At 39.5% G+C, this 26676-nt stretch overlaps 1 protein-coding gene across 5 annotated transcripts in view; it reads right to left on the bottom strand.

Annotated features, from left to right (window-relative positions):
* LOC148840123 (unconventional myosin-VI) overlaps nt 1-21767 on the bottom strand; it is an 87571-nt gene extending 65804 nt beyond the window's left edge. For all 5 annotated transcript variants that reach the window (XM_088907696.1, XM_088907705.1, XM_088907714.1 and 2 more), the window contains exon 1: nt 21615-21767. The gene's annotated coding sequence lies outside the window, so the exon portion shown is untranslated. The remainder of the gene's footprint in view (nt 1-21614) is intronic.
* Nucleotides 21768-26676: the final 4909 nt, after the last annotated feature.

Below are 26676 nucleotides of genomic sequence, written 5' to 3'. Positions count from 1 at the left end.
CACGGTAACCTTTTGTATGTTTGGATGTTTTCTCCAGCGTGGTCATGCCAGGGGACGACAGGGTGGCGTGTAAGAAGAGTGCTCGTGTGAAGAGAGCGCGTCTTGTAATGTGGGTGCTACTGTCACTGCGAGACGGGAAAGAAGGGGAGACATGTCAGCCTGTGGGGGGTGAGGACATGGGTCAGGCTGGGAGAACAGGTGTGAGCTACTGTGAGAACTCAAGTGTGAGAAAGAATCAGTCGGTGAAGTAAAGCAGATGTGTATCCCACTGCAGGGACAGAGAGGGGCTTGGGCAGGGCCAGGGGCTGATTCTGAAGAGGTCCACTGGGTTGTCACTTCCTTTTAGGATTTTGAGTATTTAGATCAAGTTCTTCCATCGTCCTTTTAAATCAAAACTAAAAGGGTTCAGTTCTTCATAACAGTCAGTGTCAAACATTACTTTCAACCACAAAATCTGTATGGACTGGTTCCAGAGCGGTAATATCTTTTTTAAAACAAAATGATGAAAATTATATACAATTTCTAAATGAGGACTTAGTAGATCAGTTTACAATATACATAATACAAGTTATGAATACATGTTGAAATACATGTTACATAACATCATATCATTTAAATCCTATTCTTAAGAGTGCTATACATCCTAACATTCAGCTTGTTTCCCCGGAAGATATTAAAAGTGTGTCAAAATAAACATATAGGTCTTTTTTGCAAGCAGCCTCTTCAAGCTCAGCTTTAATAATTTTGCATTTAGTTTTCACTGTACTTATGCAACACCCTGCACTCATTTACATTAAACATCATCTGCCAGGTGTTAGCCCAATAAACCTCTTTGTACTGTATGTGTTGCTTATCCATTGCTTGTTAATCTTCCAGTTTTCGGTATTGTCTGCAAACACGACCAGTCTGCTAACTATAGTTACAGTAGTAGTGTGGTGGTTTTACTACAGATCCATGTTCTACTCCAATCTGAGCATTCACTCCTTCGATCTACCCCGTTTTCAGTCTATTACCTGGCAATCTAAAGACAGGTGAGGCCACCTTGTGCTACAATATATGCCTGGAGTCTATGAGGCATTAACAAAGTACTGTCATACACACACATCGCTCCCACTTTTAAAAATGGTTACAACATGCTTCTATGAAAACCATGCTTGTGTACTGTATGAGAGGTTAAAGTTAGTGCTCCAACCCTGCAAATCCAAATACAAAAATAGTATTCAGACCAGTAACCTCCAAATTGCAAAGCCAATCCAGACTGCATAAACCACCATTTAAGTAGTGCAAGGAGCAGTTGTCCGATATTCCATATACAGTGTATTCGTTTTTCCAGTGAAAAAGACATAATCTCAGCTGTGTGTAGACAGAATTCTATGGAAACTATGAGGCCAAAAACAGAGGCCAGCAGCACCAGGAGTCTATTTACAGCATATGTAACCATTTAGGAAAACAGAAGCTTATAATTTACTTTTGGACAAAAACTAAAAATAGAATAAAGATTAAGCATGCGAGTCGCAAACACTAGGAGTAATAGACCAAAAACGGAAATGCTGCCTGTGCCATTTCCCATTGTAATTTAAATTAAAAGACTTCAGCTACACCGGAATACTCTATACCCCCCCCAGTATGATGAGAATTCAACACAGCAGTCTCTAGAAAAGCACTCCACATTTATAGTAAAAATGGCACTTATTCCTCTGTTTTAAAATCAGACCCACCTTCTTTACCTAGTTCAGACAATTAAAGTCTTTTCTGTTCCCCGCCGGTTGCATTATTTGGAAATTCCGATCTCGGAGTTGAGCACAGAGTAGAGCAGTGATATTCACTGCTGATCCCAGAGAGCCGCAGTCCACCAGACTAGACTGGTTAATTTACAGTCCTCAATGAGTCAGGACAAGGAAACAGTATGAAACCAAATAACATAATATTAGTGAAAAGGGGATTAAAAGGAGAGGTTGGAATTAAAAAAAAAAAACACAGGAGACATGGCAGGCCACCACAACCAAGAGTGAACATTAGTGTGGAATGACAAAGACATAGCTTCAGAGGTGCCACAGAGGCTATAGAGCAGCTCAACTACAAAGACCACATTCAGGGCCCAGGCCAAGAGGTCAAACCCTGTAACCCAAACAACACTGACTACAGGTTTGGGTTTATAACTGCCTGCATGTGACTAGGATACCTAAAGCTGTGGTGCTCAACAGGCTGTGTGCTGCTGGCACCTCTGTCAGTTCCAAAGTGGAAACATAACCAGGAAAGAACTTCCGGAGATGCGCCGGGGATTCAGCAATCCTGAAAGACTAGTCATCATTTAACATTTTCTCCATAAATGAATAATGTGAGGATCGCTCAGAATGTAATGCCCAGCACTTTCGGAAAACAAAAAACTATAGGAAAATAGTACAAGTTTTGGTTTTCTAAGATTTAAATGTTCACATTTTTCATTGCTGCAATATTCCTGCAGAGCTCAACTATAGTTCATTGTGAAATACAGTCTAAGGGGGAAAAAAAGGTGGTATTTCTTAAATCGCTAATAAACTTAAAATTTTAATATTTTAATAAATCGCTTTTAAATTTGCTGACTAGGCCGCTTAAGGGCAGATAGTGGCATCAATGCCCACCCTCAACAAGCACCCTCAACAAGCAGTTCAGCAACAGGTAGGTCACACTGTATGTAGTAGTAGTTCAGGTGGGTAGCTGCGTCAGCATGCGTAGGCTGCAAAGGAACAAGTAATAGGTTTATTCCATGCTGAAAAAAAGAAGAAAGAGAACACAACGTTTCGGCCGTGGAGCCTTCTTCAGGTGTGTGAAGGTGTGTTGACACCTGAAGAAGGCTCCACGGCCGAAACGTTGCGTTCTCTTTCTTCTTTTTTTCAGCATGGAATAAACCTATTACTTGTTCCTTTGCACACTGTATGTATACATACTGGTAACTGTAAGGTGGGAATTTAGTGTTAATTGTTTTTTTTCCCCAGTATTGTGCTGGTACAATGAGAATTCTGGTAACTTATGTGCTGGTGTTTCTTCATTATCATGCATAACTCATTAATCCATACGATATTATTTGGAACCAATGGAAAAGGAAACAATGGCAACCTTGTCAGATGGGTAGTCTGGATTACATGGGCATGAAAGTGGCAACACCAGCCTACTAAATGCGAGTAGGACAAGTAACTTGTGTGCTGTTAACTTTATTTACATTTTAAAACGACATAAAATTATGTATTGTTCAAACTTCATAAACATACCTGTTTTACATTCATACAGTATATATTACATTCTTGGTCAAGCAAAATGATTTTGCTCTATTTTTCTTTTAATTCTGATCAGTAGCACAACAGCACCTAAAACAGTGTTAGACACAGCAGGTACAGTACATACAGGAGCACAAGGGGAAGGACACATACAGCTTAGGGGAAGTGAACACTTCTCGATTATGACCTGTGGAGAGCTTGAATTACTACACCCTTCCCTGTCAAACAACACCTTTAATTTTTTCACAACTGAACTATAAAACTGTACAGCAATGGAAGTTAAATAAGTTTACATTGAAGTCATTCGGCCTACAGTGGACACAACGCAATAAACCTTCAGGAGATGTTAACAAGAGTACGGTACATGTACAATTACAAATGACAATAAATTTGAGTTCTTGTGTTCAGAGATAACCAAGGTCAAAGGTCAAAACTGATTTAATTTCTATACCTTTTTTAACAAATTATGAAATAGCTTAGTAGCACTGTCTATAAGCTTTAAAACAACATTATCATCCATCTGTTCTGAGGATATAGAGCTCTCATGGTACGGCGAGCACTCCTTCACTCCTAAAGGTATTTGCAAATACCTTTACAATTTCATATTTTTGTAGTTCACGATGAAAATATATTGATCCTTATGTGTTTTTTTTATTTTTTTATCAAAGCAAGAAAGACAAAAGTTTGATCTTAAACTTTACGGCAGCATTCTCAGTGTACATGTTGACTCTGTACTCTTAAAAACAATTCAGATATCGATGCACAATATCATTTAAATTACATAAAACATTCACTTTTCCCCAGTGCCTGGCTGACAAACCTACAGTAGAGAAAGAAAATGTACATGTTGATTTTTCTGTCAGTGAAATCAGTATCTTATATAACAGTATTTCAATCATATTCGCCATATTTGTGGCTTGAGAGCTCCAACTTCTGCAAAGTTCTACAGGAAGTTCAATACAGTTCAATGTACAGTGTTTCAGTTGCCTCAGGGAGAAAATACTAAAACCGCTGTCATTTAAGCACTTATTATAAGTGATGTACGGACTATACTGCATAATAATACATCTTAATTTCATGCTACAGAAGAAGACCTTTTCTCTAACTTTTTAACCTAAAGGTTAAATAAGGTTTATTTCTTTCTGATGCTTTTTATTTCCAAAATGTATTAGTGTCTATCCAAATTTATAACCCATCTGCAGAAGTATCTGATCATCAAGAGACCTAAAGGCTATGTCATGTTACAAGCTACAGCAGGAAAAACTCATTCACACACAATCCCATCTGTACAACAGGTGACTTCTAAAGTGAATGCTTTCTTTGTGATATCTGACTTAGTGAACAGTTCTTCTACAGGATAAATATTACATATGACATAAAGGCATTTTTTTTACTGAAGTGTTCACAATCTGAAGTGCCAGTTAATTCCTCACCTACAGTACATGTGAGATTGTGGTTGATGGTTACAGCTAAGGGCCTTGTGCTGCCCAGATCGCACTCCTGGCTCAAAGTCCTCTTGGCGATCACACTTGGCTCAGCAATTTCACTTCCTTGTGCGCCTTCTGCAAGGTGCATCCAGGTAGCATGACACTGTTCCAGAAACAACACATTACTGTTCATTTACACACCCCTGGGGTAATCATTTCACGATGCAGGAAGCTCACCACTTCAATGCAGCTTTATGGAACAGTGTTTAATTTCCTTTTCGGGCATGCTTCATGTTTTAGGAAAATGCCAACAAATCACAGCAGGCCTAGTGCAGTTAAAGGTAAAATCGTACTTTCTTCTGAAGCAAAATGGGACTTTGCCAAATTAGCATGACTTTCTCCTTTCATCTACGTCAAACAAACAAAACCAACACAGAACGCGTGAGCTCATGTAACTCGCAGTGTCGGCTGCCATCTCTGGGTTTCTTTCATTCCAGAAGGTTCTGCCACCATGCGATTGGGCTTCTTTCTACTTTCGTGAACGAGCTATACATATACCTGGTTAATGTGCGTAAACCAGCAGCATCACAGCTGTGGCTCAATAAAAGTAATAAGGCCTACAGTTAGAGTAAACTGTACTGTCCAGTGGTTGTAGGAAGACAGACCTTAAATACTCCAGGTCCTCTCCAGGAAAACGTAGGTACACAGTCGTACTGTAGTGCACAGGACTAAAGTACTTGATAGAGGACAGTAACCAGGAAACCTCAACTATCTGAAAGTCACATTTCAAAACATGAGGAAAAAACAGAATAAAAAAAAACAATTTTGTTTTTTAAACTTTAACATCAACCGATGTGGCTTTACCTGCATTTCACAGCATGAGAGATCTTCAACCGAAAGCAAACAATTAAGAGGAGCAAACAGACCTTCCCGGTGAAGGCTGGCATGTTTTTCTTCGCCAACCACTGACCAAAGATTTAACATAAAGAAGTTATAACAGGCTTATAACTTAAGAGATACAGTAGTTAGGAAAACTGAGGCAGACCACAAACCGTAGCGCCATCTTGCAAAGGGAAATAACAGAACTGCAAAGGGACACATTGCATGTTGTCCTACAACATGGTTCTCCACAGACTCCCAGGCTTCACAAGGCTGGAATCGAGGAATGAAATAGGCCAGTATTTACATATCGGCATAAACCTTCAGTATGAGTTAGCAATGACCGTTGCTTGTTTGTTACAGACTCCCACAACCCTTTGTGTAATAGAACAGCCTCCTATTTGCAGTCTTAATAAAGCTCTTGTCAGTTTCTAAATATTTGAGTTTGGGATGTCAGTACAATATTTGTCCTTTTATCCCCAGGAATATATAATTATTTTATTCAACATTAAACATGAAGGAGGATAAATGCAGGACTAGATGCACATTTTGTAAATAACTACACTTTATTTAAGTTCTATGTCATGTTAATTACCTGTTCTACAGCCTTTGCGTCTTCTGCCATTTTGAGATAATTTGCAAATTTCACAAAAACTAAATATGCTAGAGTTCATCAAGGAAAAGTGGAGTTGGGCTAATCTGAAATTAACATGATCATATGACAGTCTTACTGGGTCTATAGGTAACTGTAAAGAGTACAGACCTGAAAATAAATTGGTAATTTTAATTAAATGTATAATTAGTCAAATAAACATGTAAGATCCTTCCTCGTCGAAAAAGAGCATTTGAAGCAAAGCTGGGAAAAAATAATTTATTAATAAATATAATGGAGAAAAACCTGAGCCAGTTTTAGCTCAGAACAAAATTTACCTTACATACAGTAGTACTTTCAAAAATATATCACCCATTTCTGATGCATGTTATATTGAGAGTCCCAGGGAATTACTTTTAAGGAATGGTCTGTTTTAATATTAAACCTGCTATACCATAAATATACAAATTGCAAACAAACATAGAAGTAATGTGGAAAACCCAGACCTGACATTCAATTTAATCCCTAAATGATCTGCAGGATAAGCAAGTCACTGAAAAGCCTGAAGAGGCTGTTCTCACGCTGCTTACAATGACAAAGCAAAGCAACCTCAGGGGTGTGGACATACAGTACAAGTTTGCAAATCTGACAACCATTTCCTTTACAAAGTTTCAGCATGCAAATCCCTGTCCTGCGCCGTGCTACACAGCAGCGACGAGAGAGATGATGGGAAACAACTGCTTGACAGGGCTCCAGACAGACAAGTTCGAAACTGCAACCATTCAAATCTGCCAGAAAAGCTCTAACTAAAAAAAGCCAACCTGAGGACAATCTCAACATTGTACATCCGAAAAACAAGGACACAAACCGATCTGAAAAAAATATATTCTTCTCCATCTTAATGTTTCTCTGACCGGAAACCAATTTACGACTGCAAAGAACTGAATTAAACAAATGTGGTACTGTACATCTCCAAAAAAGTCCTATCCAGGACATGAGCCAGGTTTCCCCAATATAGGTGAAATCAACAATCAGGCCAGCCTGTATGTTTTGCACAAACCAAGACTATTCTTATTAGCATATGCAAGAACCAGTATAATGATAATGATTCTTCTGAGCTTTGCTACCCAGCTTAAATACAGAATTTAAAACTCCATACACAAACTGTACATTAACAGAAGGTCTGGATTGTGTTTATCTGTACCAGCACTCCTGATAAATGCCTTTGCATGCAGACACCTACTCGACCTGTCTCAGAGGGAGTTTAAACTTCACTTACCGTTCCCTATATATAGAAGCTTGCTACAATTACATATAACATATGTACTAAAAGGGTTTTTCTTATCACCAGACTGCTTTCAAACATTAACTGTTGCTTACAGTGAAGCAATTTTAAGTTTCTCTGTGTCAACTAAGATCAAGTCACATTACTATTGAAGCATTTCTCTAAATAACCACTATGCTCTGGAAAAAAAATGGAATAAAGTTAAATACTGTACATAGATTTTACTTTTTCTTATATAACTTTATAACACAGCTAATGCTGTGTATACAGAACTGCTTTAAAGAGAAATAAATAAACCACTGTGATCACATTAGCATATAGTAAGTCAAAACAACTTAATGTAAAAAACAACCTCAAAAGTCCTCAATAGCAACTGCTGTGCCTGCAGTTTTATGAGAAAAAAAGAAAACAGAAAAATAGCAGCAATGGAGTGTTTTCCTTGAAATGCTTCAATAATGGTATAAATATCAATTAATGGGAAGATTCACTCTAAGATGCTGTCAGGTGGTTGCACATTTTTTATGTTCTGTTTGTTGATCCAAGTGAAAAAGGAGATACTGTCATTATATTTTCGAACATTATTACCATAAATTATAAAACATAAGATCTCTTATTCCATAGTTGCGGAAGCAATACATCTGGATAGGAGCAAGAGCATTTAAGTTCAAAACCAGAACTTACAATGTGTATTGTGCTAAATAAAATAAGAACATGCAGTCGCATCTCATCATTGCTCTAAAGCAAGTGTCAGTACTGCTCAGCAGGCTTTTGTTTGTGGGATTGGACAGGTCCCAGATGCCACTTGCCACTTTAACCAAGGCAACACACATTAACAGTGCATCTCCAGAAGCAGGCCCCCAGGAGAACAGCCCTGAGGCACACAACCTAACAAACAACACATTGAAAACAACAGGAGAGAACATTAACTGTTGAGACCCTGGTGCTCTCCAGAGCAGCAGGCAGCAATTGGAAGATTACGACTGTACACAACTTAGCATCAAGAACATAGTATGATTTTTTTAGCTTGGAAAAGACTGAGAATCACACTGCTGGTTCTCAGTTTCTGGTTCTGAAACTCAGAGGCCAAAAAGAGCAATCACTGTACTGCATCTGAAATACTCTAGGCTATAGGGCTGTAGCATTCTCTATCCAGTGACATTACAGATTTCTGTGTAACTAGAACACTGTGCACAGTACAAAGATGAAAGTGCACTGGATGCCAAAAATGCAAAGCCCTTCATACTACAGGACACAAAAGACTACATACAACACCTACATAATACAATAGATGTACCATCACACCAATCAATCTAAATCATGATCAAGTCATGCAAAGTAACCCAGGTGAAATACATTCGCACATGGAGGGGTTTATAAGCATGTCCTAACTACACTCAAGACAGTTCAATACTTTTGGGGGTTTATATTTCACTCATAAAGACTGTTAACCCCAGGGGAGAGGATAAATTACATGGTTGGCATGGTGGCACCGCGGTTGGAATTGCTGCCTTGCAGCTCTGGGGACCTGGGTTCAACTCTAGACTGGGGCGCTTTCTGCGTGGAGCTTGCATGTTCTCCCCATGTTCACCTGAGCTTCACATGAGGTGCTTCGGTTTCCTCCTACAGTCCAAAGACATAATTGGCCCTGGTGTGAGTGTGCACATGTTTATGTCTGCGTCTGCCCTGTGATGAACTGGCCTCCTATCCAGGGTGTATCCTGCCATGCACCTGTTGCTTGCTGGGATGGGCTCTGGCTCCCCTGAGACCAAAAAACTGGATAGAAAATGGATGTATGAATGAATGGATTGAGTTTATATGCAAATTAGTCACGTACAGTTCTCCAGCTGTTTTCACAGCATAATGCAATAGATGTTGGCTTCCATACAAAAGAAAAGAAAACAAACACAAAAATGACATCATGAAATGTCTCATGTGACATCTTGTTAAGAAGCTGAAAGAGCCGTGAGTCTAAAGATGCTTTTATAAACTTACTGCAAATGACTTATACTTCACATTTTGTTTTACTGATCTCAACTTCATTATTTGACCATGTGGGGGTGGGGTAACATGTCAAAACCTGTGAATGATGTCAACTAAAGTAAATCGGTTTCAGTATTGAATATCACTATTTCTTTTTTAATTTGGAGGTACAGAATGCCCCAACACAAATATTGACAAATCACTGCAGCAGAAATATGGCAGAGACCTAGGATTATCAAAATCCCTCCCACATATATTCCTGATGTGGTTGTACATTTACACGTGAAATACGGGATACCATGTACTGTAGAAGGAAGCACAGACCTCCACTGTTTTTTTTTCCTTTTTGTGCTCATCTCATGCTTATACTGCAGGGTCGTTTTCTCTGGTCACTGACCAAACACAATACGTTTTCCCCCCCAAATAAGCTGACGTATCCCCACTTCTCACGCCAACAGCAACACACTGTAAGCTCAGCCACTGTAATGTGAATGTGGTCTTAAATATTTTCCATTGGTGGAATATTTTTCTGACAGTAGATGGATGGAGACCTAATGCTTAGAAATGGTTTTGTAACTGACTCCAAACTGATGAGCATCAGCTATGCTTTTAGTGAGGTCCTATCAATTTTGGGCTGATATTGTTCCCACTCACCTGCATGGTGAATACAAAATTCACAAATCTTCTGATTATTATACAGAACAGGGCTGCACTAAACCAACTGTTTACTGGTTACCCATTTTTAACTACCTGATTGTGATTACCACCTTTATTGTGATATACTGTACTAGGGGTTCACTTTTTAACATATGCCAATTCTTAATTATTCATGTTATTCTACTTCATATAATATTGCATTTCCAAACAAACAACTGGTATCTGTAACCCTTCTGGTTATGTAAGAAAAGACTGGTTCCTATCAAATAAGAGCATCAAGGTAAAGCATAAGAATTATCCTTGTTAAACTGAGGTCCACAAACCTTTTCTTGGCAAAGTAGGTTTTATAGGTAGCCGCTAAATCTCAAATTTCTGTTTTGGAAAAATGTACTTGATGAATTAAAAGCAATTTGTTAAATTAAAGAATCTTCAACCCATAAGGAAAAGTTCCATTAACTGCACAAACTGCTGGCATATTTGATTAATAAATGTGTTCCAAACCTTTAGAAATGAATGATTGAGGGTGACTTGTTAAACTTGTTGAATTGAAGCTGTCTAGGACCAGGGCGGTATTTACAGATCTGATTCAGAATAAATTCTTGATAGCAAAAAAACAGCCACTTCTCCCTTGTCCATTGAACTAGACCCTTGTACAGTCCAGGGATATACAGTAGACTGCATGATTAGGAGGTCATTGCAGAGCACTGATTACAGCTCAGGTAGAACCAGATGGCTATGTGTTATTCCCAAGTGTAGAGACGGCTGTATTATCTTTAAGCAGGTACACTACCCCAAGTTCCCCACACAATATAAAATGGATGCAAACAATAAGCATACCATCCAATCTGGTGAAAACATTCTGCTGTTATTTCCCTAAATGCTACAGAATCTAGTACACAATCCAGCCCTGTCAGGCTTGTAGAGACTTGTACGTGGCTCACAAAAGAAAAAAAAAAGAACAACACATTTCCCACAATGCCTTGATGCTTCATAGAGTCAACTATGAAAAACCACGAGCTCATGCTACCAAACCTGCTATCTGGGGCTGCAGCAGTATAAAAGGGTAGGGCAGGGGTGTGTCTGAGAGAGGACGAATGACAACAGATCAGGAGTTACGAAGAAACCTGAACAGTCTGTAAAGTCTTATAAATACAATATTATAAAGTTGCTGGTGTTCACTAGCAATTGGAATTGACCATCCACTGATTACATAAAGTTAACAACACAAGCAGTACTCCAGAACTGAATTAGACTTCCATTTCTGTTGTGACCAACAGATTTCAATAAACCAGTGCAAACACCAATTTGCTCTTGAGCCTGTTTAGCCTGTAAACATTCCTTACAGTACACCCTATGTGCAAGATCCTAGAATCTGCAACTAAATTTAAGCGGTGCCCAAACTTTGACAGTTCAGGCAAATAAATATACAGTATATATATATCTTTCCTTTTCAGTTACATGTTCTGTGTAAATTATGCACTTTGCCTGTGTATTCCAACACAATTTACGAATACCCCATTCTTTCTCCATTCAGCAAGCTGAAGGGATGGTGGTTGTAAAGTGCCATTGACATAATTATAGATTACATGCGACTTAAGCACTTCATTGCACTTGTGCATATGACGATAAACTGAACTGAATGTGTCCTACTAATTCTAGAACAGGACAAGTTACTTAAAGAGGGACTAAAACCCAACTATTTTCTACTTTACAAGACAAGTTGCAAAGAACCTACACAGTGAGGATACTGGCACATAAACAGAGCTGGGGGCTGCACTTCAGTAGTGGATGAAGTGGGTCCCCCCCTATACAGTATACTGTCTAAAACCATTTGGAAACTTTCAGGATAATAAAGTGCCATATAAACAATCTATCAATGAAAATAATTTGGCAAGTCCTAGTAGTCACAACGAATATTTTAAAAAGCTTTAAAGGATTTTGTAACACTAACACAGTGTTTCATTACATCTTAAAGTTTGGAAAACTTAAGAGTGGCAGGAAATATATTGTGAACATGGCTAATTTCTGTATGTAAATTCCATGAACGGTTCACTGCTCTCCAGTCTGGTGTTGTTGACCAGGAAGGTCTTTAATACCTAAGTACAAAGCATGCACGCCATTTTTAAGACAGATTAAAGATTTACAAATATCACAGTTACCCGGATGTACTCTAACACCAATAAAAAAAAACTCAACAAGTTCAACGCCTTCACAGCAGAAATGGAAAAAACTCCAGAAACGTGAAATCTGGAACCAGAGTGACAGATATAGGAGACACACATTACAAACCTGTAAAAATACTTCAGTTCACGGACATTTTGTCCCATAGAATAAGCCACCACCATTCTCTTTAATTTCTTAAGACATTCTCGTTCCAAGGCTATTTTCTTTGTAATCTACAGTCTCCATAATCCCCAAATTTTGACCTACCAATCCTCGGTGGCATCTTTTTGACTGACAGACGCTTCTTGTATTGACCCTTTAACAGTCATTAAATAAACTAATGTTTATATTAGTTTATAACTAATTATTATAGTTTATAAATATTTATATTAGTTGGTAACCGTGCAGCTGCTGAATGGATCAGCTTTCTTATTTAAACTAGGCCTGTGGCTGCCACCTTGACACATAATTGCTTGATAAGAAATGAACATCTGCATGTGTTTGTAAAACATGTCCTGCTTCTGACAGACATCTGCAACTTGCTGGTTTAAGAACATCTCTCTAAAACAAGTCTGGTTACTGACTCACAACCAAGTCATTAAATTTTCTCTAAGTGACTGAAAAATCATTTTTGTTTGGATCAGCATTGGTAAGCATCTAGCCCTCCCAATATCATGTTTAAATGTTCATGGAGAAGCAAACTCTTCTCACTTCATAAAAAACACTAATTGTGAAATAGAAAGTAGTAAAAGAGGATTCACATCCGTAAGGAAGACATGCATATCCTCTTGTTACGAGTAAAGATTCATTATCTCATGCACAATATTACAATGCAAACAACATAATTTGATGCATTACTATTTGTATAGCAAACCACATAATATTCAGCTGTTGCATAATTTTGATAGACATAAATAAAAAGGCAAATGCTTCAAGATCAATCATTTTCAATGCAGAAGTAATACAGAGGAACCATCAAGACTGTGATCACAGTCTGTTCATAATAAACTGGGCCACTCTATTAATCTACTGCTAATTACGTAATTATGTAAATGTTACAAGCCAAATGTTACCAAACTAAGGCACAGATGAACTCAAAACATTTTCTAGTGCAAACTACAATCCATTCCCTAAATGGCTAGGTGGAGACAAGACACCTCTGGCAGACAAATATTATTTTCAACTCACAGGTACGTGAAAGGTTGTACAGTAACTCCTGTGCATTTTGGTGTAAGACCTCACTATTTTGAAGCTGAGAAGTCTGCTTGTCTGTGTGATCTGTATGCATGTTTCATATCTTCAAGCCCAGCTTTCATCTCACACAAGGGAAACAGCAATGTAAAACGCTTCAAAAGACAAAAAGACACTCCAGACTCAGATGGTGAAGTACACATCTCAACTTGAACATCAAGTCCTTTTTAGTTACACTGCTCAGGTGGTTAGGAAATATGTTTCAGCTAGCTTCTGCATCCTCGGCGTGAAAGCAGCCAGAAAAACAGGCTTACTCTAGCTGTTCATGACAAACAGAAGAAAAGCCTTTACAAAGACAAAAGCAGCTAGAGATGAAACGCTCTGCATGTGGACACACACACACGAAGAGGTCACAGAAGCTTCCTGGAGTCCCTTAAAGAGCAATACATTCACTTCCTGTCACTTAAAAAAAAGGATATGGAAAACACATTGAGATATTTCCCCATGGCAGACAGGAAACGATGAAGAGCACAATGCATTATACCATCCTACACCTAATTAATACTTTAAATAAAGGATTTGAACTCGGACTGTTTTCATAAGATAAATATTGCGACTACTGCTATAGTAAAAAGCAACAATTAAGTATGCGTAAAGATAAAAATGGGATAGGTGGGATTGTACAGTATATATAACTCAAGTATATTTAATTCAAAACAATTCTAAAAAACAATAGAGCTACTTTAATATTAAATGGAAGCAACACAATAACCCTATTTAGACAGACCGTGTTAAATCAAGAAGCATTTAACTATACTGAAATTCCCTTAAAAGTTCTTAAAAAAACTTTTGTTCTTCTCCTCATGGTAATGGCCTTCAATCCAGCCAATAAGACAATCCAGTAAATCAAATTAAAAACCAAAGGGCAAAAGAAACATTCTTCTTTTAAGTCTTATAAATCTATGAATTAGGCAAGCAATTTAAAAAGGCCATTAGGTCCTTATTTCCATTAGCTGCCATTGGTTGATCTTTTAAGATTTTTTTAACTTACCAAGACAAAAGGGTAAAACATTTCCATGGAAACTAATTTTTTTAAAACTTCATGCTCATGTTCAATTTCTAACATGTTACTAAAATAGGTGCTTGCCATGCTGCAACTCTCCTTAAATACAGTCCACTTTAAGGCAAAACAACTCTACAGAAAACTGTTTCATCCTACTGTAAACATCATTCTTTTTAGTCACTTTACATTTACTCCATGAATAATGTTATTGAAAAGTTAAAAAGCTAGAAAATATTTTCACCAAAACAAATCCAGAATCAAACTGGTACACCTTATTAAGCCATGCACTGCAAGGCACACTGAGCCAAATAGCACTTCATTAATCAGACGCTTGCACAGGTCACTTAAGAGCCAAAGAGCAATCGGTATACTGCATCTATCAAACCGACGTGTAACAGTACGTTCTGCTGCTTTAAACGATTTAAATGGGCGTCAGAACACATGAGCAGGCCTGGAAAGGAGAGTGGGTATTACCATGACGAGGAGATGCTCGATCAGCTGAAGGACATGTAAACACTAGCCAGGAGAGTGACAGAGAACACAATGGAGTGGGGGTTAGCACTGCAGCTTCACGGCTATTGGGTCCCAGGTCCGATATCGGACTGGCTCCTTCCGTGCGGAGTCTGCATGGCCTGTCTGTATTTGCATGGGATTTATCCAGGTACTCTGGCTTCCTCCCACCTGCAGTGACATCCTGCCCCAAACTGTCTGGATTCTCGAGACTGTCCTCTTCTCCATGGCCCTACAACTGACTGGTATCTCACCCGAGGCAGGAGCAGTCAGATGCTCCTGGTCCCACTTTGAGCCCTGTGTTCTCAGGATAGGCACTGGATGGCCCCAACTAGGATAAGAGACACTTCAGCATACATATGGAAGAAAATGAATGGCATCAGCTTCAAAATTAACACACATTTTCTAACACTCCAAACTAATATGATAACTGCTACTTACAGAGCTATTTCGTTCCTTTTACTGTACATTACACCTCAGTATTTTCCCCTAGTACAGGTTTAGACTGGTTCTCTTTAAGGAACTGCTAAATTACCCCCAGTTATAATTAATTCCCCAAGAAGGTTCATCTCATCTACCTGAATAATCAATGATCGCTGATAACACAGGAAGCAATAGACATTGTCCTTTTTTCCCAAGCAATTAATTAGCCCAGTGTACCAAACACAGGAAAGTACAAGGTAAGGATATTTATCAGTCTATAGGCTGTCACGGCACTGATGGAGGATACAGGCACTGGACAAAGTTCCTACCTTATGGAGGAATATAAAGGAGCAAAGTTCACAGTCCTGCTGGTCATGTCAACATACAGACTGAGGCAAAAGGAAATTCACTGAAAGCAGCATACGGAAAAGAAAGGGAACACCGTTTTCACAATTGTTTGGAATACTACATGAATAGCACTAAATACCCATTTCCACTGCAGCACAATGACAGGATATGGCCAAGATCTCATTTGAGTCTGACTCCAGCCACATTTTTAACCTCTTCAAATCATCAGAGGATAAAAGAAAACGTAGTACAAACTATCCTCCACATCTAATGTCACATTAATGTTTTCCTTTTTTAATCAATAACCATAACTTTGAAATGGTAATAACCTATTAGACCTAAGGTTTTGTGTTCTTTAACACTTGTCCTTTAATTGGTAAGCATGGATGACACACATAGTACAAGACGTCACTTTTAGGACCACTGGGCATTTTAGATTAGATTCAATAATTTCCTTCATGGTCCTGCTTCACTACAGTAGCCGAAATTATTTCATAGGAGGAATGTTGCAAAATGAAAAAGACCACTTCTGAACCTGTAATTGTAGGTTTTGCGGTCTCTCGTAGGCAAAGTGAAATGATGGGAACAGGCCTGGGCTCATTTGCATTGGCCCTGTGTAAGTAACCACAGGAGGAAAAGTTCATCTCTGCAGAGAGCAGCGCAACAAACTCAACACGGTTCACTGAACACCACCGAGTGGCAGTAAGCAACCCAGTTTGAGTATCTTCAAAATACACTCATGTTCTGTATGAGAAGGGAATAAGCTGGAAAAGCCCTTAAATCTCACCATCCTGGCTCCCCTATTACAACACATTCAACATGCTTCTGTTAAGGAATCGCTAACTATGACCAGGGGATTGACCCTCAAACCTTCTTCACACCCTGCCCCCTCTCCTCTCCTCCTACAGCCCTCCTCTACTGGCCAGTTGGTAATGCCTTCCCCTCACTCTCCAGTTCTCTAGTGGTGTCCTTCTTCATGTTTTTTGGGGAGAACCTATCATCCCATGAACATCAGGGGTGACCCACATCTCACCACCTTCTCGTTCCAGAACTCCCCTGTGCGGACTGCACTTTCAGAGCCTGGCTGCTCTGAAAAGCTGCTCTGTAGTTTCACTGTGCCCATGCTGAACGTGCATAGTGCTCAGTATGTTCTGCGTTACCACATGTGCGCATTTTTCCTCCACTATAGGCAGTTACATCCTTTAATGCACTATGCAATCTGCACTTTTTGTCACAATGTACCTTATCGCTTAAATCACACTCCTGTGATTTAAATGGTTTTTCTTCTAAAACTAAAACTTTGTATTTTGCCTAATGTAATTCTTACCACTTACCTGGGATAAAGATGCAGCCAAATACATAAAGATTTACAGAATTTTAATCACATAAACACAGCACAGTCACTGCACCGAATGTCCATATCTTTGTGGATCATGAATACTTGCTTCAGCTGCCCTTGGTAGTCTTCACTGTACAGGACTGAAAGTGTTCAGTTCCTTCAGCCTGTTAGTGTAGGGCATTTTCCTTTTACTTTATCTGTGTGTTCCTGTCTGGACTGATTCCAGAGCCAACGATATTTATTTTTTTACCATAACCAAAACTGGACACAATATTCTTAAGGGGTCTTACTAATGCATTTTACAATTTTAACATGCCTTGATTTTAATTCCATACCTTTTGATTATATTATCCTCATTTTGCCTTTTTTACTACTTCCCCACACTGACTGGAAAATATAAAAAAGTTCGTGCATACCTTGCCTGTATTAGCTCAGCTTTTCCCATTTTGTATTTATAGGCGATGTTTCTGCTACCTGCATGCAAAACCCCGTACTTGTCTACATTAAACATCATCTGCCGGGTGCTGGCCCAGTCTTGAACTTCTTCTAAATCGTTTGGAATTTAATGCAACTATAGTGTGTGTTAATCCACATGTTAATTCATATCATCTACAAACTTGACTAGTATACTTATAGTTCAAGGAGGTAGCTGTGTCAGCATGCGTAGGCTGAAAAGGAACAAGTAAAGGTTTATTCCATGCTGAAAAGAGAAAAGAAACACAATTTTTCGGATGTGGAGCCTTCTTCGGGTTTCAAAATCTTCACACCCGAAGAAGACTCCACAGCTGAAACGCTGCGTTTCTTTTCTCTTTTCAGCATGGAATAAACCTTTTCTTGTTCCTTTGTACTATACTAATAGGTTCACTTGAATTATGAAACTATACAGATAAAGGCAATTGTGGATAAACTAGGGAGACATAACGGCACAGTGGTTAGAACTGCTGCCTCGCAGTGCTGGTACTGTGTCTTGGATTCCCAGAGCGCCATCAGTGTGGAGTTTCATGTTCCTCCCATATTCACATTAGTTTCCACCAAGTGCCCTGGTGTCCTCCCACAGTCCAAAGACATGCTGGAAGGTTAACTGGCTTCTGTAACTTAGCCCTGGTGTAAATGGGTGTATATTTCTGGACTGAGTGAGCCCTGCAGCAGACTGGTGTCCAATCCAGAGGGTTGCTTGCCGGGAAAAGACTCCAGCTCCCTCCTTGACCCTGTACTGGATAAAGCGGTTTAGAAAATGGATGAATGTCATCAAACCACACTAATGAATTATAAGCGATGGAGGCAGAAAATAACTCCGTTTCCACTTTATGAAGATGAAGAAAAGCTCCGAGGTGCCACACTTCAAAAACAAACACTCCTCACAACAGAAGTGACCATATAAAGTAGCATCCAAGAGAAAATTTCTCTCGTAACCATGCTCACTGCCTTTAAATGCCTCAGTTATAAGATACGACGTGTCAGCTCAGAGCTCTGAACCGCTGGCACATACAGTAACACTCCTGCAGACATTTCAGCCTTGGGGCTGATCGCAGCTATAAAACAAGAGAGAAATGTATAAAGTGTATAAAACAAGAGAGAAATAGCACGAGTGGCTTCTGTCGTGGGCTGTGAAAAAGAAGCAAACCCAACAGAGCTCATACAAGTCAAGACCGCGCTGAAAAACAGAAAAGTGAAACATGTCAGCCGTCCAGCCTTCCTTCGCTCGGACTTCATTCGCTTCTACTCGTTCCTCTGCTGCCCACGCATGCAGTCACAACCCCCCACTGGAACTTCTACGGTTTCAAAAGAGCCCAACTTCTGAAAACGTACACACACAAAAAAAACAGGCGGTTGTTTTCTCCGATGCGCTATGAAATACGATGTATACACCTGCATCTCAGAAAAGTGCCAAAATGGATACAGAACAGTTACTTGGGGAAAAAAAAAAGACTCAGACTGCACCCTATATCAGAGGTCATTGTTTAGCTCAAGTAACTCAATATGTGCACTTTTCTTAGATATTCTGAAGTCTCCCATTCATCACAAGAAATAAGTGTTACAATGGGAGAACCTGACTCAGGATACTGTATCAGTAGTTGACCTGGTGTCGATACTGTAATGAGGATTGCTCACCTAGTCACTGATCTGGCGTTAACCCGACTCCACCTTCCTGTGCTTGCTGCAGATCGCTCTTAACTCTTTCACGGCCGCCACCTCACTGAAACCACCCCTCCAGCCCAGAGCTCAAAGCTCCAACTGTCGCTTCGAAGGACATCCCCACCTTTTATCAGCTGTGCAATGCACAGATGTGTATCCTGGACATGCTTGACATGGTCCAAATTCCACTGCGTGTGGAATCAGCCCAGAGATAAAGAGGTGTCGTTCCATTGATAATAACACTCGGAGGAGCTGGGTGGACAGCTCCATCAACTGGAATCCCTGGTTGATACAGATGCCCCTGTTGAAGTCAGGAGATGAGCTTCACCCTGCAACTTTCCTCTGCTGTCAATACTGTGCTGTAAAGTGGAACTCACTCTTTGCCAAGGGTGTGCCCTGACACCATTCATTAGATCCTAGAGTCTAATGATGCATCATAGCTAAACGTATCTTGCCGTTAAATTAAGTCATGCATTTCTATGGTTTTTACTTTCCGTCTCCTACACCGAATAAAGCAGTTTGTGTTTAATCGCACAGTTCTGCCCTGTGGTCTTCAAATGGGCTCAAGGTTTCTTAATGAATTGTAAAACCACCGCTGGCAAGAAGTGTCTGCATATTTATAGAAATAGTTAACCAAGTCCCTACTCTGTACTAGCAGCCCTTTGAACCTGTGGCTGTTTTTCCACTCCACTGCACACCATTTGCAAAAGAAACTATTCCTAATGGTTAAGTGATTCCCAAAAGATATGGATCTGAAGGAACGTATTACAATGTCATTTTCAAGAATTAGTTACATAGTGTAACTTTTTATGCCATCACTCATAAACCAAAGATTCCAGCTGCACACAATTCATAGCTATTGCAGTACAAAGGTTAAGTCATAATGGTGTTTCACAAGACGTACAGTTAGACAAATGTTTATTTTTTCTAAAAGTTAATTAAATGTTACAGCTACGTCTTGCTCCAAATTATAATTAAAATTCAACGTAATTGAAGGCAATAAGTTTTAACCAATTTCCAGTCACCTAATATGTACTAGTAAGACTGATCTACGCGGTCTTAGACGTACATCATTCATTCCAATTTCATTCAACAGTGAATTGGAAAGATAACGTTATCTTGCTATCATTAATTCACATCAGTCTAAATGATTTTTAGCAATACTACCTAACAGGAAATCGTTATTTTAGTTGTAAAATCTTTAAAAAATGTAGGACGTGGTGGGTACCGGTTAAAATCAATAGCATACATTTAAAATAAAAGTCAATGTTTAACAGCAGTGCGTCATGACTTAAAATCCCACTTTACCTGCAAGTTCATTGAAAAGTATTTTTACAGTATTGCGTACGGGTAGTCAACTGCACCTTTTAAAGGCTGTCCTTAACGATTTCTCCATTCATTTTAGAAACAAACCATAGCAGGTTAGGGGCCCTACCTCCTGCGGGTACTTCTTCCAACTTTCAGTGTGTCAGAAATTCAGACTAGTAGTACTCCTAAAATCTGCTTTAAACTTTAAATTAAAGTTTTTCTTTACCAAGAACGCAGCGTGAGACCTAACTCGAGACGTAATATTTTTTGCCTCGGTATCTCAAAAGCTAATGGCAAACGCCTTCAAGCATTCCTGCATCTAGTTACCAGCCACAACCTTTGTACCTCCGATTTTCCTACCCAGTTATTTAACTCAAGTGCAGCTCTCCTCGGTGTCAGGAGGCCCTGCTCCTCCATATTTTATCGTCTCAGGTAGATTCATACACGCGTCCGTATCAGTAGCGGTGTAAGTTTCCAAGTTGTCAAACCTCCCATATCCAAAACCTCTTAAGAAAATCAGAGAGCAAATCAAGTGCCATTTCTTCGGATTACTCTTCACACCCAAGAAAAAGCTAGGATCCAAGGATTTATTCAAGTTCACGTTTAATAAAACGGTTTTTTTTGCTACTGATAACCCAAATATAAATGATGATAAAGGAAAAGAGGATGGATCTAGGAAAAAACAAGTCAAGTGACCGACAGACACATTTACACTAGTTTTATCTGTATTTGCTGCCCGGCAATATTATCAGCAGTGCAATTAATATAACTCACGCTGCAAGATATGCAAATTCACCAAGTAAAAAAATCCCACGCTTGGATTTTAAAACCACAGGATTTTCAGAATCCGGGTCGCTGTGCTTGTGGGACTGGAAGGGAGTATAAATGAAGCGGCAGCTCTTCCTGTGTTTTGACAGCCTCCATTAGCATCAGCATTACCGGCGAGCCTTTCCTTCTACTTTAATGTTTCAAAGCCGGAGTGCGACAAAACAGAACGACATTCCCCCCCCTCCATCATCCAAAACGCTCAATCAGGCAGAAAGTTGTACAGGAACTTACTCGGTCCGATTTTCCAAACGTCCTCCGGGGACGATTTCCTCTTCTTCTTGTGCACACAGAAAGTTCAAGTTTCCCTAAGAGATCCCTAGCCGCAGATCCCGGCTCCGGTCTCCCCGTGCTCCTCTTCCTGCTGCAGCCCCGGCTCTCCAATTCGCTGGGAAAGACGTCCTGGGAAATGACCGTGACGTCACTGGAAGAGGCGCAGCCGCGGCCGGCCGAGAGGGGGCGCTGCAGACGGTTGACTTCGTGAGCCGCCCGTGTCGGGGTGGCTGGAGAGAAGGCGTGACTTTTTTAGTTTCTTTTTTTTATTGTAACAGCAGTGATGTATATATAATACACACAAGAGTACGTATAACATCATCAGTTGCATCTTACCAAACAAAGGTTAAATGAGGCAAATAAAGATAAGGTACACACAGCTTTCATATTCTTATATTTTTGCTAGTTGATCCAAACAATATGCACTGTATCTGTACGTAAATGTGACTTTTGAGTGAAAAGGCGGTAATTGTTTGACTTTTGGGTCTTTTGGGGTCTTTTGGGCCTTTTGGGTCTTTTTGGGTTTGGTCTTTTGGGTTTTTATGGTTGCTTATTTTTTTATGGTTGCTTATTTTTTATTATGGTTTTTGTGTGCGACTCTCTTCTAATGCCTTCGGGTCAGAAATGTAAAGATCACTTTTTTCAAGAAGTTCTAGAGTTAACCGAGCTGAGCCAAACACATCGAGCACTGAAGTTAGTATTATAGGAAGCATACCATGTTGGACTAGCGTTTTAAAAAAAAAAATGAGTTTTTTAATGCCGTGGTGGAATAATATGTAGCTTATTGCCCCCGTGTCAGTGGCGCTTTATTAAACTGGACTACTGGTTTCCATCAGTTTGTCTCGTCATGTGAAGCTGCAGCTCCCCAGACACACTCCAGCTGACATCTGCCGGTGTAGTTCAAGTCACCTGGCAGCAGAAGTCCTTCGGGACGTGAAACCTGTCGGGATCACATATACCTTAAGTGAAACTTAGTCAGATGCCGTGTCTGGCGGACCGTGCAACACCTCATGGTTAACTTCTCAACAGCCTTTTTGTTCGTTCCCTAAACCTGCAGCTGACGAGACACGGACCCCATAAATGATAACTGCTTTTAATGATAAAACGTTTGGATGATTAATCCAATCTGCGTGAAAGAATGAAGCTCACAATTCCAGTCGCACTGTAGTGACGTGTTAATGAGCCTTTCTTGAGTTGCACTTTATCAAATATTAGAAGCGAAAAGAGTGCGAAGTGGTGTCGTTTTTAAAAGACGAAACCTGCGCCTGGCATCTGGAAGTTTCTGGAAAGACGAGGACCCGGAATAGAAGCATTAAACCCTTCATCACAATACAGATTGCACACCCGAGTGTTGATGGTAGATTCCCATTACAGAGAAGCAAAAAACACTCTATGATTCAAAAGCTGATGTCACGTACTGCATTTATAATGTGCGAGTGGCACAGTGGTTAGCCTTGCTGATTCACAGGAGTGGGGCCCCGAGTTGAATTCCAGTCTATCTGTGTGGAGCTTGTATGTGCTCCACATGTTTGTTTCCCCATGTGGGCTCTGGTTTTCTCCCACAGTCCAAAAACATTCTGGTGGGTTAATTGGCTTCGGTAAATTGGCCCTGTTTTGAGTGAGTGTGTCTGTGTGTATGCCCTGTGATGAAGTGGTGCCTTATGCCCATTGCTTGACAGGATACATTCTGGCTTCTCTGCAGCCCTGAGTTGGATAAAGTGGTGAGGAGAATGGACAGGAGGACTGATGGGCAGGGGAAGACTTTAATTTAATCAAGGTTTAGAATTTGCAGAGGAAACTTAAACCTTGTGTCAGGTAACAGAAAATCATAAAGCACACAAGAAAGTAAACACAAACATTAAATAACAGAATATAATTAACCCAAATGCTGTGAATATTATTGTAACCTTTTTATGTTTTAATAAGTGATTAGTCTAAAAGGTTGTTTCTAAGTTATTAATTGCAAAGAAAACAAAAACGAAGCACTTTAAGTAGCAGATTTCTTAAGATACATCTGTTTAAGATTAATTAGAAGCTTGCTACTTTATATTATTACATATATTCCAATAAAGGTCTCAGTTATCCATAGGAACAGATTCAAAATGAATGTATATTATAAGCTTGTACCTATTACAAATAATAATGTTAAACTTATATCTTGTAATACAGAAAAGCAGTTATTAATTATCATTTATGTTGCGTTGGGGGTAGAATTCATTAGTTCTTGTGTTTGAACACTTTGAGAGTGTTGCTAATACTATTAAGCAGACATCAACAGTTTAGCAAAAAAAAACCAAGCAGTTCAAAGAAAAAATAAATATCCACTTCGAGGAAATTTATTTTTCTGCTGTTGGGAGTTTTTCCAATACAAACAGAGACGGCATCCTTCAGGGAGCACTTGAAGTGGAAATGTAAGGTGAGGTAGATTTTAATGTCACCATGGTTTCCACAAGAATACAACACACGCCAATCTATTGTTCATCAATTTTTAACTATCCAGTAACATAAAACTTTTAAAGTATTTTTAAAGGAGACATTTTATCCCAGGTTGAAAGGCAATACAGGGTGAGCACATCTAATTAGCTGGACACCTGATACATTAAGCCTTGCAACTGTATCATTTTTCTATGTTGGAACAATGAAGCAAAAACATGTTTCTTGAAATGTTTACATGTTATTTTATTTCATTATGTTTAATTTGCTGGGTCTAAACTTCTGAGTCACACTTCATGTAAATGCTGGAAGATGTTTCAGAAACTGGATGGCACCTCATACCATTTGATTATGATTTGATTCGTTTTAGTCATGTGTAGAATTATCTTGACATAATGCCATTTCTGTACAAAGATGTTGAAAACGTAATTACATATGTGTTTTAAGGTTTAATGAAATACTGCTTTCTTCAGATTTATTCTTTATACATTTACCTATGCCACATTGAAGAGGGTTTTTTTGTAAGTGTATTTGCTTGGTTTTCATTGACTCCATACACATAAATAAATTGAGATTTTAAAATTTAATTTGCTTTGCAGCAACAGCAGCTGCTATTTGTGAAATAAGCAGCACAATGTAAGACACTGTCAGCAGCAAACCATTAGAGCTAAAAAAAATACCTAATATAATAATAATAATTACTTTTCACTGTAAAATTTAATCACATTTGAAATATCTAAATGTGCAAATATTTTAAGAGCCTACTTTCTTGTGGTCATCAAAACCACACATGCTGGAAAATAATACCATGCTAATGCCATTGTGCTAGTCCATTTTAGATCAACAAGACAGAATTAACCATTAAATGTGTTAATCTGTCACACGAATCTTGAGACTCATCGCTTTTACGTTTTTGCTTTTATTTTCTGGACAGTTCTTGGAATTCCTTGAAATAACTGTGGAACTGCGCAGAATGAGTAGTGTCTCTTTAGTCCTCCCTGTGCTTGCCTGCCCATCAGGTCGCCCACAGTACATTGGCCATCTCCTTGTATCAGTCAGCCTAGTTTCCAGTTCGTTCCATTCTATCTGAGGTCTTTCCTGATCACGGGGGATCGTGTTCTAGCCTCGGACAGAGCCCTCCCTCTTTTTTATCTTGCATTTCCTGGCTTCCATCTGCGGGCTGCTTTCAACAGTCTGATCACTGATGTCTTCTCTTACAGATTAACCATAAAAGTGCACTTTGTTCGGTGATTTCTCTGACTTCACCATTTTCCTGGCATCATTTGGGTGCTCCTAGTTCCTTAGAGAGCAAGGTCAAAGCTAATCGCTATCCAGCAGCCATGTCACCCTGCAACTCACAACTGACGACCCCCTGAAGCTCGGCAGGGGTGAGCCTGGCCAATACCTGGATGAGAGACCTCCTGGAAAAAACTAAGGCTGCTGCTGGAAGAGGAGTTAGTGGGACCAGTAGGGGGCGCTCACCCTGCGGTCTGTGTGGATCCTAATGCGCCAGAATAGTCACAGGGACACTATACTGTAAAAAGGTGCCATATTTCAGATGAGATGTAAAACTGAGGCCCTGACTCTCTGTGGTTATTTAAAATCCCAGGGCCTTTCTCAAAAAAGAGTAAGTGTGTTACCCTGGTGTCCTGGTGGTGGAGGGGAGTCCCCCTTACCTGTAAAGTGCTTTGAGTGGAGTGTCCAGAAAGGTGGTATACAAGTGTAAGGAATTATTATTACCAATAATAATGGCTAATTGTTACAAAGTGATCATCTTCACCCCACATTGCAGCAGCTCTTTCGTGCTGAGAGAAGTCTCTCCCAGAATGACAGTGCCCTCATGTTAGCCATATGTCATGAACTTCTCAGTCACCAAATCTGAACTCAATCAAGCATTTTTATCATCTGGAACAGCACTCGTGAGGGTGTATTCCACTTCTATCAACCAGGTAGGAGAATGGTATCACTTCCCTCCTGCAGAATTCCAGACGCTGGAAGACTCTCTGCCATGGAGCATACAGGCTGTACTGGCCACACATGGTGGCCCAACACCCTATTAATTGACCTTCCATTGGGGTATCCATTTTGTTGTCCACTACCTACTGTACATACATATATATATTTTCAGAAAGTTAAACTTTCTAGGAACACCTTTACTTATGCCATGGTTAAATCACACTGCTCAGGTTGACCAAGTGTTATTTTGTATAACCTTTCAAGAATTGTGCACTTGGTTTTGAACCGGCACTTGAAAGAATTTAGATAGGTTACCTAGATTCTACAAACACTATTCATCAATGCAGATTTTAACTGAAGTTATCATTAAACATTTGTATGCAGGTTTCATTATCATATCGCTTTCTTATATAACCCAAAACCTTCTGAAGGAAGTCATGGATTACTCTGTTTTTCCTTACATTTGGGTTGTCTAAACCTATGATGTACAATGTTGTATTATGTCCCAAACATCCTGGCTAACCAAATGTGAATTTATTAAATATTCTTAACGGGAAGATCTAGGGCATGCTTGGAGATTTCTAAAACTAGGCCACAACTATTGGGAAATTCAGCTAACACACTTTAAGGAGCC

The sequence above is a fragment of the Atractosteus spatula genome, chromosome 2 (genome assembly GCF_055471065.1).
Source record: "Atractosteus spatula isolate fAtrSpa1 chromosome 2, fAtrSpa1.hap1, whole genome shotgun sequence".
NCBI lineage: Eukaryota > Metazoa > Chordata > Actinopteri > Semionotiformes > Lepisosteidae > Atractosteus > Atractosteus spatula.
This window is presented reverse-complemented; position numbering and strand designations above follow the sequence as displayed.